This window comes from Drosophila montana, unplaced genomic scaffold, assembly GCF_035044405.1.
Source record: "Drosophila montana isolate Dmon_TW-CO22-7 unplaced genomic scaffold, ASM3504440v1 contig_413_1, whole genome shotgun sequence".
Lineage (NCBI taxonomy): Eukaryota > Metazoa > Arthropoda > Insecta > Diptera > Drosophilidae > Drosophila > Drosophila montana.
Window position 1 is genome coordinate 226,012 of NW_026998750.1, and position 11,524 is coordinate 237,535.

The 11,524-nt window shown below is 36.3% G+C and overlaps 2 long non-coding RNA genes across 6 annotated transcripts; one reads left to right on the forward strand and one right to left on the reverse strand.

Moving 5' to 3' along the window:
• Nucleotides 1-8,927: 8,927 nt before the first annotated feature.
• Nucleotides 8,928-11,381, reverse strand: LOC135439551 (uncharacterized). Of its 5 annotated transcripts, none has more exons than XR_010438085.1 (6): nt 11,074-11,381; nt 10,057-10,972; nt 9,570-9,729; nt 9,411-9,506; nt 9,256-9,353; nt 8,928-9,195 (listed from the first exon to the last, which is right to left on the reverse strand). It is a non-coding gene; the product is annotated as an uncharacterized LOC135439551 (long non-coding RNA). The 5 variants fall into 5 exon arrangements; XR_010438088.1 differs by lacking the exons at nt 10,057-10,972; nt 11,074-11,381 and adding exons at nt 9,843-9,866; nt 10,007-10,036; XR_010438087.1 differs by lacking the exons at nt 10,057-10,972; nt 11,074-11,381 and adding exons at nt 9,823-9,866; nt 10,007-10,033.
• Nucleotides 9,725-11,524, forward strand: LOC135439552 (uncharacterized). Its single transcript, XR_010438091.1, has 2 exons — nt 9,725-10,520; nt 10,827-11,524. It is a non-coding gene; the product is annotated as an uncharacterized LOC135439552 (long non-coding RNA).

The window sequence follows — 11,524 nt, forward strand, 5'->3', positions numbered from 1 at the left end:
CTGGTCGCTCCTATTTCTTAATGCATCAATCATAGTTAATATTTTTGGGCTGGCGAGGCTTAATAAGCCCAGTCTTTTTTTTTTTATTCTCGAGGCATTTTAATCAGCCGTTCAAAAAAATCCCATGCCTTTTTCTGGTGACTCGTCAACTTCATTGCTCAATTCAAAATGAGGAAACCCAATTTTAATATTGTCACCTTTTTTTTGTTAAATACCGTTAAATTGCCACCATTTTAATGTATGAAAATGTTAAATAAATATTGCCAGCTAGTTTTTTTTAACATAGGATATAATGAGATAAATAGAAAAATGAGAATTTCTTGAAAACTGGCTGAACGATTTTCTTAAATTAAATAGCAAAATGATTGACAATGCGCGTCCTATATGTTAAACAACCGTGCATTTAGGGCCATTATCGGAGAAGTTAATAAATATAGGTTGAAATTTGTTGAAATATTGCCACCATTTTAATGTATGAAAAAGTTAAATAAATATTGCCAGCTAGTTTTTTTGCAATAACATAGGGTATAATGGGAAAAAGAGGAAAATAAGAATTTCTCAAAAACTATACCGTTGATCGAAATTTTCTCAAAATCTGTACCGTCCATTTGTTTAAAATTAGTGCCTATAGCTTCTTAAAATATGTATCTGAAAAAGTGTATAGCGTGCATTGAGGGTCATTGTCCCTGCGATAAGATATTAGGGCTCAAGAACAAGGTTGGTTTTTTTAAAGGTTATTTTATATGGGTCTGGCAAGGGGGTTGCTGCACTTTTTTCCAAATATCTTAAAAACGGTACAGACGGTTTTAATCAAACTTTCACATGTGAAATTACAAGCCTTAATCATGTTTATGCGGTTTTCAAGGCCATTATCCCTGAATTAAGTTACTTACAAAATTGTGAACACTTTTTTTTTCAACGCATAAGTTTATTCAATTTCTAACCTGAAATTCCAAACCAAATGAATGTAGTAAACAACTTCATTTTTTGCAATTCTGCATTTAAATTAATTTGCTTTTATGCCTAAAACATAAATAAATGCATTTGAAAGTGACCGATTCCTTTTCCGATACCAAGTACCAAAAATCGACGATAAGTCACCGCCGCTAGCATGTTCGAGATGAGCGAATGAGAGCTGCGGTAATGCTTCGGTGAACCCTCCACACATAAGGAATGCCCAAATAAGTCGGGGATGGTATCTATTCCACGTGGTTTTTTCTCAAGATTCCATTTACGGCGGCGGAACTTAACTTTATAGCGTATTTTAATTAATATAAGCAATTAAAAGTGGCGATAGCGCGGTGATAGCACGATTGTAAAGTGTCGTGCAGCAACGATACTACTTCACGATGAATTTCCGATAATTTTTGAACTATCGTCAGCGCTTTGAGATGAACGAATGAGAGCTGTTAACTAACTAATCGATGATGAATCATTAAAAATATCGAATTTTCGATTTGGCGGAGGCTATTGTGCATTTAAAATGTATGAAACTAAAATACCAAAAATACTATTGACATTTGCAATATTTTGTTTTCAATTATTAAATATACATTTAATTGTAAATTTAACTTGAATATTTTGTGATTAATGTAAGCTATTAAATGTGGTTCCCCAAGCAATCCCAACGAGGGAGAATATATATGGCCAGAAATCTTGGTTAAAATGTTAGCACCCGCCACGATCAATCAGCTAATCTACGAAAATAGGTAGTTTTCTCAATTGCAATTTGAATTTTTGCAGATCGCAGTCACGCAGGTTAACACGCAAAGTGTAACAGCGACCCAAGGCGACGATAATGAATGTTTGAGATATTTGTGGTAAAATTTAACAGACGCGTCTGACCCAGCAACAGAATCGAAAATTACTCCTAAGTCCAAAGGTTTTGATTTACGAGTAAGTTCTAGCCCATTAATGGATGAAAGAATGGCATAAAAACATTTGCTAAATATGATGTGATAGCATTTAGCTAAGTTCAGTGGTAACTGGTTATGTCTACACCATTCAGACAATTGTTGTGTAGGTCCTTCTGCAAAACCATTACATCATGCTGAGACGAAATGCATTTGAATATTTTAAGGTCATCGGCAAATAATAGATAATCGGACGAACGGAAGCAACTCCCTATATCAATAATAAACAAGTTAAATAGAAGCGGACCAAGACAACTCCCCTGAGGTACCCCCGAAGATGCGACATAAGGTGCGGACAAAGTATTGTTGATGCGTACACGATAATGACGGTAGGTAGATAGGATTTTAACCAGCTTAATAAAGAAGCGTGAAACCCCAGCCTAGACAGTTTCTTAACGAGAACGACATGACTGACCTTATCGAAGGCTTTAGAGTATACACTGCATCAACCTGACAACGACGCTCAAAGCTCTGGATACACTGGTACACTGGTCACTGTAAATCTGCACGGCGAGAAGCCATGCTGTCTAGGATCCATATACGGCTTAATTACAAAGGAGATATGTTTGACGACCATACGCTCGAATAATTTAGAGATATTACTTAGTTTTGCAATGCCCGTAATTATACGAATATCGCATTTCCTACCATCTTTAAAAATTGGCGTGATTGTAGCATTTTTCCACTTTTTGAAAAATACTCCTGCACAGAGGGATTTGGCGAAAAGTATTTGTAAAGGCTCATAAAGAGATGTTATACACGGATTTAGAAGAAGTGCTGATATACCATCACAGTCCGATTGAGAAGAGTTATTAAGGCTCCTAGCGGCTGCATAGAAAATATAACATTTCATAAATTTAAAATGTTAGGAATGGAGCTAAGGGAAGAACCCTCGTCGCAGTTATAACATTTTTGAAAGTTCGTGCTAAAATATCTGGCAAAGAGATCTGCTATTCCTAAATCCGAATTAGCTGACAGCGTCCCAAGTGTCATAGTTGACGGAATCGAGGAGGTTGTTCTTTTCAAATTGACAAACGACCAAAACTTTTTTGGGCAAGTCTTAATCCCATCATCGATATGTAGTATATATTGGCTATAGAAAAATTTGTTTAAAAATTTGAACTCTCGCTTATGTAGAGAATATCTTTTTTAAAATTTGACTAACAATAGGATAGGAAAATGATGCATGTCACTGCTAGTTAGAGGGTTTAAACATTTACTTAAATTAAAATTAACATCTAACTTCAGAAAAACTAGATCTAATATTTTATGCAATTGATTGAAAATTGTATTAATTTGGGATAAGCTCATACTACATAATTCATCAATAACAACAATTTCGTGTGGATGATGAACATCGGATGGCAGATAGGATGTGGAATTAGAAAAGGACGACCATGCCAGTTTGCCAAGGTTGAAATCTCCCATAACGCATAGCGACCATCGGGTGTCCACACTTTGGTGAATGCTGCGAATGTTGTCTACGTGCGCTTTGTATAGCTCGAAAGGGCTATTTGGCGGTATATATGAGACACATATACAAATAGTGTCAGTGCCGCCGACCACAAGCACGGCCAACTAGTCCAGTGTAGAATCATCGTAATTTAGCCGTAGCATTTGACATCGCATGTGTGTCGCACAGCTATTATAAAACCACCCCCTCTCGAGCGCTGTACTTTCACAGCGTCTCTGTCTTTACGAAAGACACGAAAGGTTCTGGTATCAAAAAATTCAGTGTGATAGAAGTCCGAGTTGAGCCATGTCTCAATTATGACATCAAAATCACATTGGGATGTTGCCAAGTGAAGCACTTTGGTTCGCATTCTACGTTCTGATAATAAATCTTTAGACTAGCAGTAGCTTTATCTGAATCCAGCATTAACGCAGGCACAATTGAATGGTGTGATGATATTAAGGAACTATTTCCCAAGACGTGAAGGGTATCAGAAGAGCGACTAGCTAGTTGCCGCACTGGCGCCGATAAAGAACAACAAATCGTAGCCCAATCAAAGCCCTCCAGAACTCCAAATAATCCAAGCGAGGAGAGTGGCCAACGCAAGGGAAGGGATGGCCTTATAAGATAATCGTAAAGCCTCTTGCCAAAACGCAGTCCGGTGAAGAGAACGCCACTCGAAGATAAGGGCAGCGCTCTGATAAAGAGAGTGTGTGAAGAGTAGCTGCAGCATGCAGCAGGTTAGCAATCCAAATATCGAATGGAGCCGAGTGCAGCGAAATGAGACGAAAAAGTTGTTGTACTGACGAAGCAGGGTAAAGCATGCGTGGTAGTCCGCTCTCACTGGCGTCAATCACTGCGGGTTTTTTGCAATATGCGAAATGTTAGCGAAAACTTGTTCGATCGGCGAAAATGTGCGTGGGCGAACAGCTGCTTCCAGATTTATTGCAGTATCATCGTTCGCAGATTTAGGCCTGTGCACGAAAATAGACACTTTTACTGATAAAGGCCAAAACGAAGTGTTATACACTTTTGCAAGTAATGGCTCAGGAACCCCCAGCTTAAAGTTGACAAATCGCATTGATGATAAATCCGCATTTAGTTCAGCTTGAAGCCCGTAATGGCATCAATATTAACTTTAAGATTGTTAGCAGCATATCTCAACACCGCCTCTGGACCGTCATAAAGTTTCTTAAAGTTTAACACTTTAGCGCTAAGTTCATCAATTTTCATATGAGAATCATTAGACACGACACAGTAGTCACACTGCCATAACAGATTTGGCAAGTGTGTTAAAAGCTTTAAGGCCTCCGTTGATAACTCAATGCACGCAATATGAAAAACTCTGCGGCAAATCGAAGAGCACTGGATAGCATCAAAGTTTCTCAGCTGAGCTGCTGATACCTCAGTACTGCACTCAACACAAATGCGAAACGGCATAGCGGATTAAGATAACACGTCCGAACGCTGCGAAAGCTGATGATCGACTGGATGTTCTTAAAATAATTTATGTTTTTTAAAATTATTTGAAATCTAGTTTAAAAAATATGTATACATTGACTGGCGATTATTTGCCTAATTCCACTGTCCACATTTCTTAAATTTGTTTGTCATATGTCACATTCTTGTCTAATGTTATCAAGTAAGATGTTCTAGTCGGTAGCTCCCGACTAGGGGATACCCTGAACCCTTTTATTCCAACCCCAAATGCAGCTCGCGCTACGCGCTCGTTTGCTTTAGTAATAATAAAGATAAATTAAAAAAAAAAAGTTCCCTTGATGCCTCCTCTACTCAACAGCCACACCAGCCAAAAAACAAAACAAAGTTCCCTCCATAGGGTTCGAACTCGCTACATTCTGCACCACTTGCCGCCAATACACATACAATACAATTACACACCAATAATTGGGACGCACTGAGAAGAAAACCAATTAAAATAGCAGCACAGAAAACAATACAATCGCAATTGAAATGGTGTTGATAGAATTCAAAGCAGACGTGCATGAATGTGTGTGTGTGTACATGCACACAGAAATTCTTGGTATTTGAGCTTGCTGCTGCTAACACGTGCGCACATAACTTTCAACATCTACAACATCTCAAGGAGAACCAAGGAGAACCAGATAAGCTGATTTATACTTACCAAGATATACTTAAGATTATACTTAACCAAGATGTCTGGCCATATATGTATCTGCGCCCTCGTTGGGATTTCTTGAGAATATCCGAGATACAAACCACCTAATTATTGAAAATAATATAAAACAAGTAAGAGGTTCTAGTCGGGAGCCCCCGACTAGGGGATACCCTGAACCCTCTTATTCCAACCCCAAATGCTGCTCGCGTTATGCGCTCGTTTGCTTATTAGTAATAAAGATAAATTTAAAAAAATTCCCTTGGCAGGGTTTGAACTCGCAACAGACCGCACTACTTTCCGCCGCTTTTACTCACCAGCCACACCAATAGTTGAGTCTTTATGAGAAAAAAACGAATTAAAATAGCAGCACAAAAAACAATGCAATCGCAATTGCAATGCTGTTGATAGAATTCAAAGCAGACGCGTATGAATTTGTGTGTGTACATGTATACAGAAATTCTTGGAATACACGTGGGCAGCCAAAACACATTTTCTTTTGTGTTTCATAACCGATCTTTATGATCAACAGTAGATCTTATTGTATTATACTATAAAATATTCGTGTATTCTCAAAATGACAATTGCATTTAAATTGTGGAATATTATATATTGGCGGGCATCATAAATAGGTTTATTTACTTGATTTATAGGTATGAGGTAGTAGCGGGATGGTGGTTATAGCTATAAAATAAAAGATACTTGATATATACATATATACTATTCTAGAAGCTACATGTCATGTTTGGTGACTCTAGCTCTTATTATTTACCAAAATTGCTCAAAAAACAGTATTTCGATATCGATTTTTATCGATTACTTGGAAACGGGGCAAGTTATCGAATATCGGAAACAATCTCGATCTGCGCGGGCACCAGGTGAACCTGCAGCTACAATTTCAAGTCACTAGCTCTTATAGGTTCTGAGATACATACGGACAAACGGACGGACAGACAGAAGGACATGGCTAGATCGACTCGGCTATTGATGCTGATCAAGAATATATATGCTTTATGGGGTCGGAGATGCTTTCTTCTGCCTGTTACATCCATTAGCACAAATACATTATACCCTTTTTACCCATTTTCTTTGGGATCAGGGTATAAAAAGAAGGGCGCGCGTCACCCGCGTGCCAATAATGAAATTTTTTTCCCACCCATGATCTGCCTTTACACACTTTTGTGTCTGTGTGTACAGCTCGGAATTCAGAAATCACAAAAACTTCAAATCTTGTCACAGGCAGGCCTTCAAAAGGAAAGAAATGCCTCCGACATTTGAGAAAAAATTTAAATTGTGCGCAGTTTTGCTTGTGCGGACATATGCACACACACACATTTAAACGATCCCTAGACATAATGAGAGAGTACTGAGAGTAAGCCAAACAGTTTTCTATAGTGAGAGCGACATAAAAAACAGAGATGCCGTTCTATCGCACAAATCATATGGATGAGAGTAAGCCAAACCAGTTTCCTATAGAGTGAGCGAGTAAAAAGACAGCGATGCCGTTCTACGACACAGGTCATATGTATTCTTACTCTCTTGCTGTGAGAGCATACGGGCATGTCTCGAACCCGAACAAAAACGAAGGCGACTTTGGACCAGCCGCACTTAAAACGCTTGACACCACCAAATGTACGGTTTGTCCAGTCTAATGTCATTTGGTTAGTGCTAATATAGAAGCATAATATTTTACTAAGAAGCTTGTTTTATTGCAAAAGGCCTATTATTTCAAAGTCTTACTTTATTAACATATACAAATAATTCAAATTCATTTGTTCCTGCTCAATGCTGTAAAAAATTGATCATCCCTGAAACTAAGCAGTGGTTCAGTTCACCTTGGAACTGGTAGTTCGGAAGAACAATATATTATTTTTCTTAAAAACTGGCTTATCAATTTGTTTCGAACAAATGCCTAACGCTTCCTTAAATATTTATCTTCGAATTGATATAGCGTGCATTGGGGGATTTTCCCTGAAACCCTTTCAGGGTTTAAATGCAATGCTAATTTTCCGGGCATTTTGTATGGGGCTAACACTGTTGTTCAAATATTTCAATAACGTTATAATCGATTTTTATAATTTTTTAAACATTGGTTAGGTGAAACTATAGGTTTTAATCTTGTATATGTGGTTTTCAAGGCCCCTATCCCTGAATTAGGTACTTTAAAGAAAGCTGAAACCTGATATATTGGTTTACCCATATTATTAAAAAGGATGTAGACAGTAAATAATTTAATAATTTACAATTCTGCATTAAAATTTATTTGGTTTTGCGCTTAAAATATAAATCAATTCATTTAAAAGTGAGTGATTCCGCCTCCGGAACCAATTTCCAAAAATCGACGCTAATAGCCTCTGCCCACTGAACACATTTCTGAAAATGTCACATTTTTTAAAAATGTGTAAATTCGCCCCGAACATTTCGTGTATTTTGCGATGATTAATCGAGATTTCTATCGATTTTGTGAAAAATGTAAACATAAACCAGCTGATATTGAAACGAAGGCAAGCGGTAACTTTAAATTATAATTTTAAATTTTAATAGTCCCACAGTTTTTAACATATAAAGTTGGCCAAATCCCGCAAAGGGTCTATTAAACGGAGCCCCTACTTCGGGGCCGTATTATTTTACTTTTGGAAAGAAATCTGTGCGGCGCTTATGTAAATTAAAGCAACTCGATCAGCTGTTTATTTAAAGAAACAGTACTTTTGCCACTCACATGTTACCGAAAACCGGTGGAACACCAATATGTAAAACTTGAAAATGTGACATTTTTAAGCCCAGTGGAGAAATGCTATAAGTCACCGTTGCTAATCTGACGCACATCTTGACGATGCATTTCCGATAGTTTTGAACTATCGTCATCGCTTCGAGATGCGCGAATGAGAGTTGTTAACTATTGATGACGAGTCATTATAAATATCGAATTTTCGATTTTGCGGAAGTTATTGTGTATTTAATATGTATGAAACAAAAATAACTCTGCATTTGCAATGTTTGGTTTTCAATTATAAGATAATTTAAAAAATAAAAAATATTTTATAATTCATGTAAGCCTTATATGTGTTTATATAACAAAGTACAGAAATATTCATTAAAACAAAAATGTTTAATGTTAATTATACTTTAATTATACAATATTAACAAAAGCTATCAAATGTAGTTACCTTCTATAATTTTTAAAAATAAATAAATAAATTCAAAAATTTATAAATTGAGGGCCAGGCGTTTTTGCTTTTAATTGATCCATTTTCAGCCCATTCCCGCACGTTGAAAATTAATATCTTCCCACACTATAATGAACCTGACATCTTCACTTAGATATTTTAAAATGAGTGTAAGTCAATCAGAATATCATACAACCCTTTTTCGAGATTATACCACACATGCTGGTGGAGTTTCCCAATTTACATCTTACATTCAAAAGTAATTTAACATATATTTTTTGTATTTTGAATCAAAAAATATTAAGAACAAAACTTATTAAATATTTTCAAATATAAGCTAAGACTATTTGTACAAGGCCTAAGCCACAAGCAACAAGCCAATAACCATCATATAATAACAATAACGTCAGCCTTAATACGTCCTGTCGTCTCCATGTCCAAGGCTTCCAGGGCCCGCACTTTTCGTGCGTCACAGCATACAACTGTGTTTTATAGGCGTCTACAATTCCTTTGCCTCACAGATCACAACTGTAATAAATAGTGAAAATGTTAGCTTGCAGATTACTATGTGGATTTCAGAAGACTTACACGTGCGCTCTTTCAATCGTGTGTATTGGGGAATTTCTGAATAAGTAAATATTTTAAGTTACACATTACATTTGAAAAGGCTCTCCTTGGTATTTATGCTATGGGAAACATAAATTATTTTTAAGTAAAATAAATAGCGACTGATGAGTACTTACCGATAATGCTTGCAAGCCTGAAATTATAAAGTCGTTTGCCAGTGTGTATTCATGTGCCATAACAGCTGATGGGTCTGAACAAATACACGACCACATCTGCAGAGTGTACAAGAAATATTTTGAGAGTTTTAAAGGTTTTGTGGGCTATGTAAAACTTACGCGCATTCTGGCGGCTTAACGTAAATGCAGAATTTCTTGTGCTCGGCCAGACGCATCTGAGAGATAAATGTCGCCACAAACATTCATTGACCTCGCCGTCGCCTTGGGTCGCTCTTGAACTTTCCGCGGCTTCTTAAGATATATTAAGTGACATAGTCATCTGCAAATAATAAAATACAATCCATCTAATTGTTAAAAATAATATAAAAAACAAGCAACATTTTTATTTTTGTAATATAATAGTAATGCTTACGTCCCCTGCTACATACATACCTATGTATGTTTGCAAACAATGAGCTTGTATATACATACAAACATGTGCAGGCGTTAAAAGGAAAAAATTTGATGAAATACTCATTAATATGTATATGCGTGCATACAAAACTATAAACTATATAATTTACAAAACAGTGTATAAGTATATGCGTGCAAGGTACATATGTACGAGTGATAGTTCTTATGTGGGGGGACGAAAACGAAAAATTACCTTTGTATCCATAATTTTACTGAAATATGTTGACAGTCAATGCTACCTGGCCGATAGTTATTGCGCTATTAAATTCTTTTTCATTCATTTCAAATGTCAATATCGATATTTCATGCCGATACCCATCCCTACTTGGCAGAGCCAAATTGGCACTGGTGGCACTAACTGAATCAGAATCAACCAAAATTAAAAAATAACCACATTATTTGTTATTCAGTGAACATTTTTCTTACGAATACTCCAATTAAGCGGACACCTCTCTTTGCCGAACATTTGTATGAACAAATATTAATGAGGCGACCCCCGTTATAAGAACACTCTTCTTGAGCGGGAAAAAATTACTCGATGGTTGCCATCCACCCAGGAGAGTTTTCACCGTATCCTTACATATCTTCCACTATTATTTCAAAAAAATTTACTGCGTTGCCTTGGTTTAACCACTTTTGAAATCCCTTGCCATTTATGTACGTAAATTTGGCAAGTCCATCAAAACAAATGGGAGGTTGTGTGAGCGTGTATTGCATTTCGGTTACGTTTCGAACAGACAATCTGCAAACATGCCTATGGTGAACTGATGATAAGATTCACCCTAAAGGAGTCCTCGCCATCATGAGTTCTTACCAACACGCAAATTCTGATGTGCACCTGCCCGACATCCTTATCTCACCCACTATTAACTTCCTACTCGGAAATATTCAATAATACTTACACAAATACATTCAATAAATTAACATTTAACATTATTAACAATTTTATATCTTTTTTTGCAGGGTGAAGACGCGAAAACGATTTGATGACAGACGCAGGTGACAAATAAATGAATATAGTTTTATCCCATATACAAAATTTTGAAAATAAATATGTTTATATCATTGCCGCCTGCGCGTGGCAGCCACTTTTAAATAATACCAGTCGCCTATAATTAACAATAAATAGTAATAATAGTTAGAATAACTGTTATTTAATAAGTAAAATGCATTTAGTATTAACTATATGAATACTTTATTTTTTTATTACGTTTATTTTGGGCATGTAAACAGTATTGGAGCCACTGCTGCGAGCCCTGCCGGTGAAGACGGCAGCTCTTGCTCTTTTTAATTTTTTTGTAAAAATATACATATGTAGCAAAAGCCGCTCTATCTTTAAAAAATTCCCAGTCAAACTTAGAAGCTTGTGACTCCGTAATTTCCAAGTTAACTGAAGCATTTTGGTTGCTTTTACATATTTAATTGTTAATTTGTTTCGATAAAAATAATAATTTCATTTAATTATTTTTGTTAGAAGCAATTTCAGATATAGCTTATTTAAGATAAGAGACTATTGCTTAATAACAAGGATAATATAGTAAGGCTGCGATTATCAGTCGATTACCCACTAATCGATAAGTGTTATACATCCCTAGCTTTGAGTGAAGGAGATACTTGAACTTCTTCAATAAAAAGTAAAACTATTGTTTGATTTTTAAAAA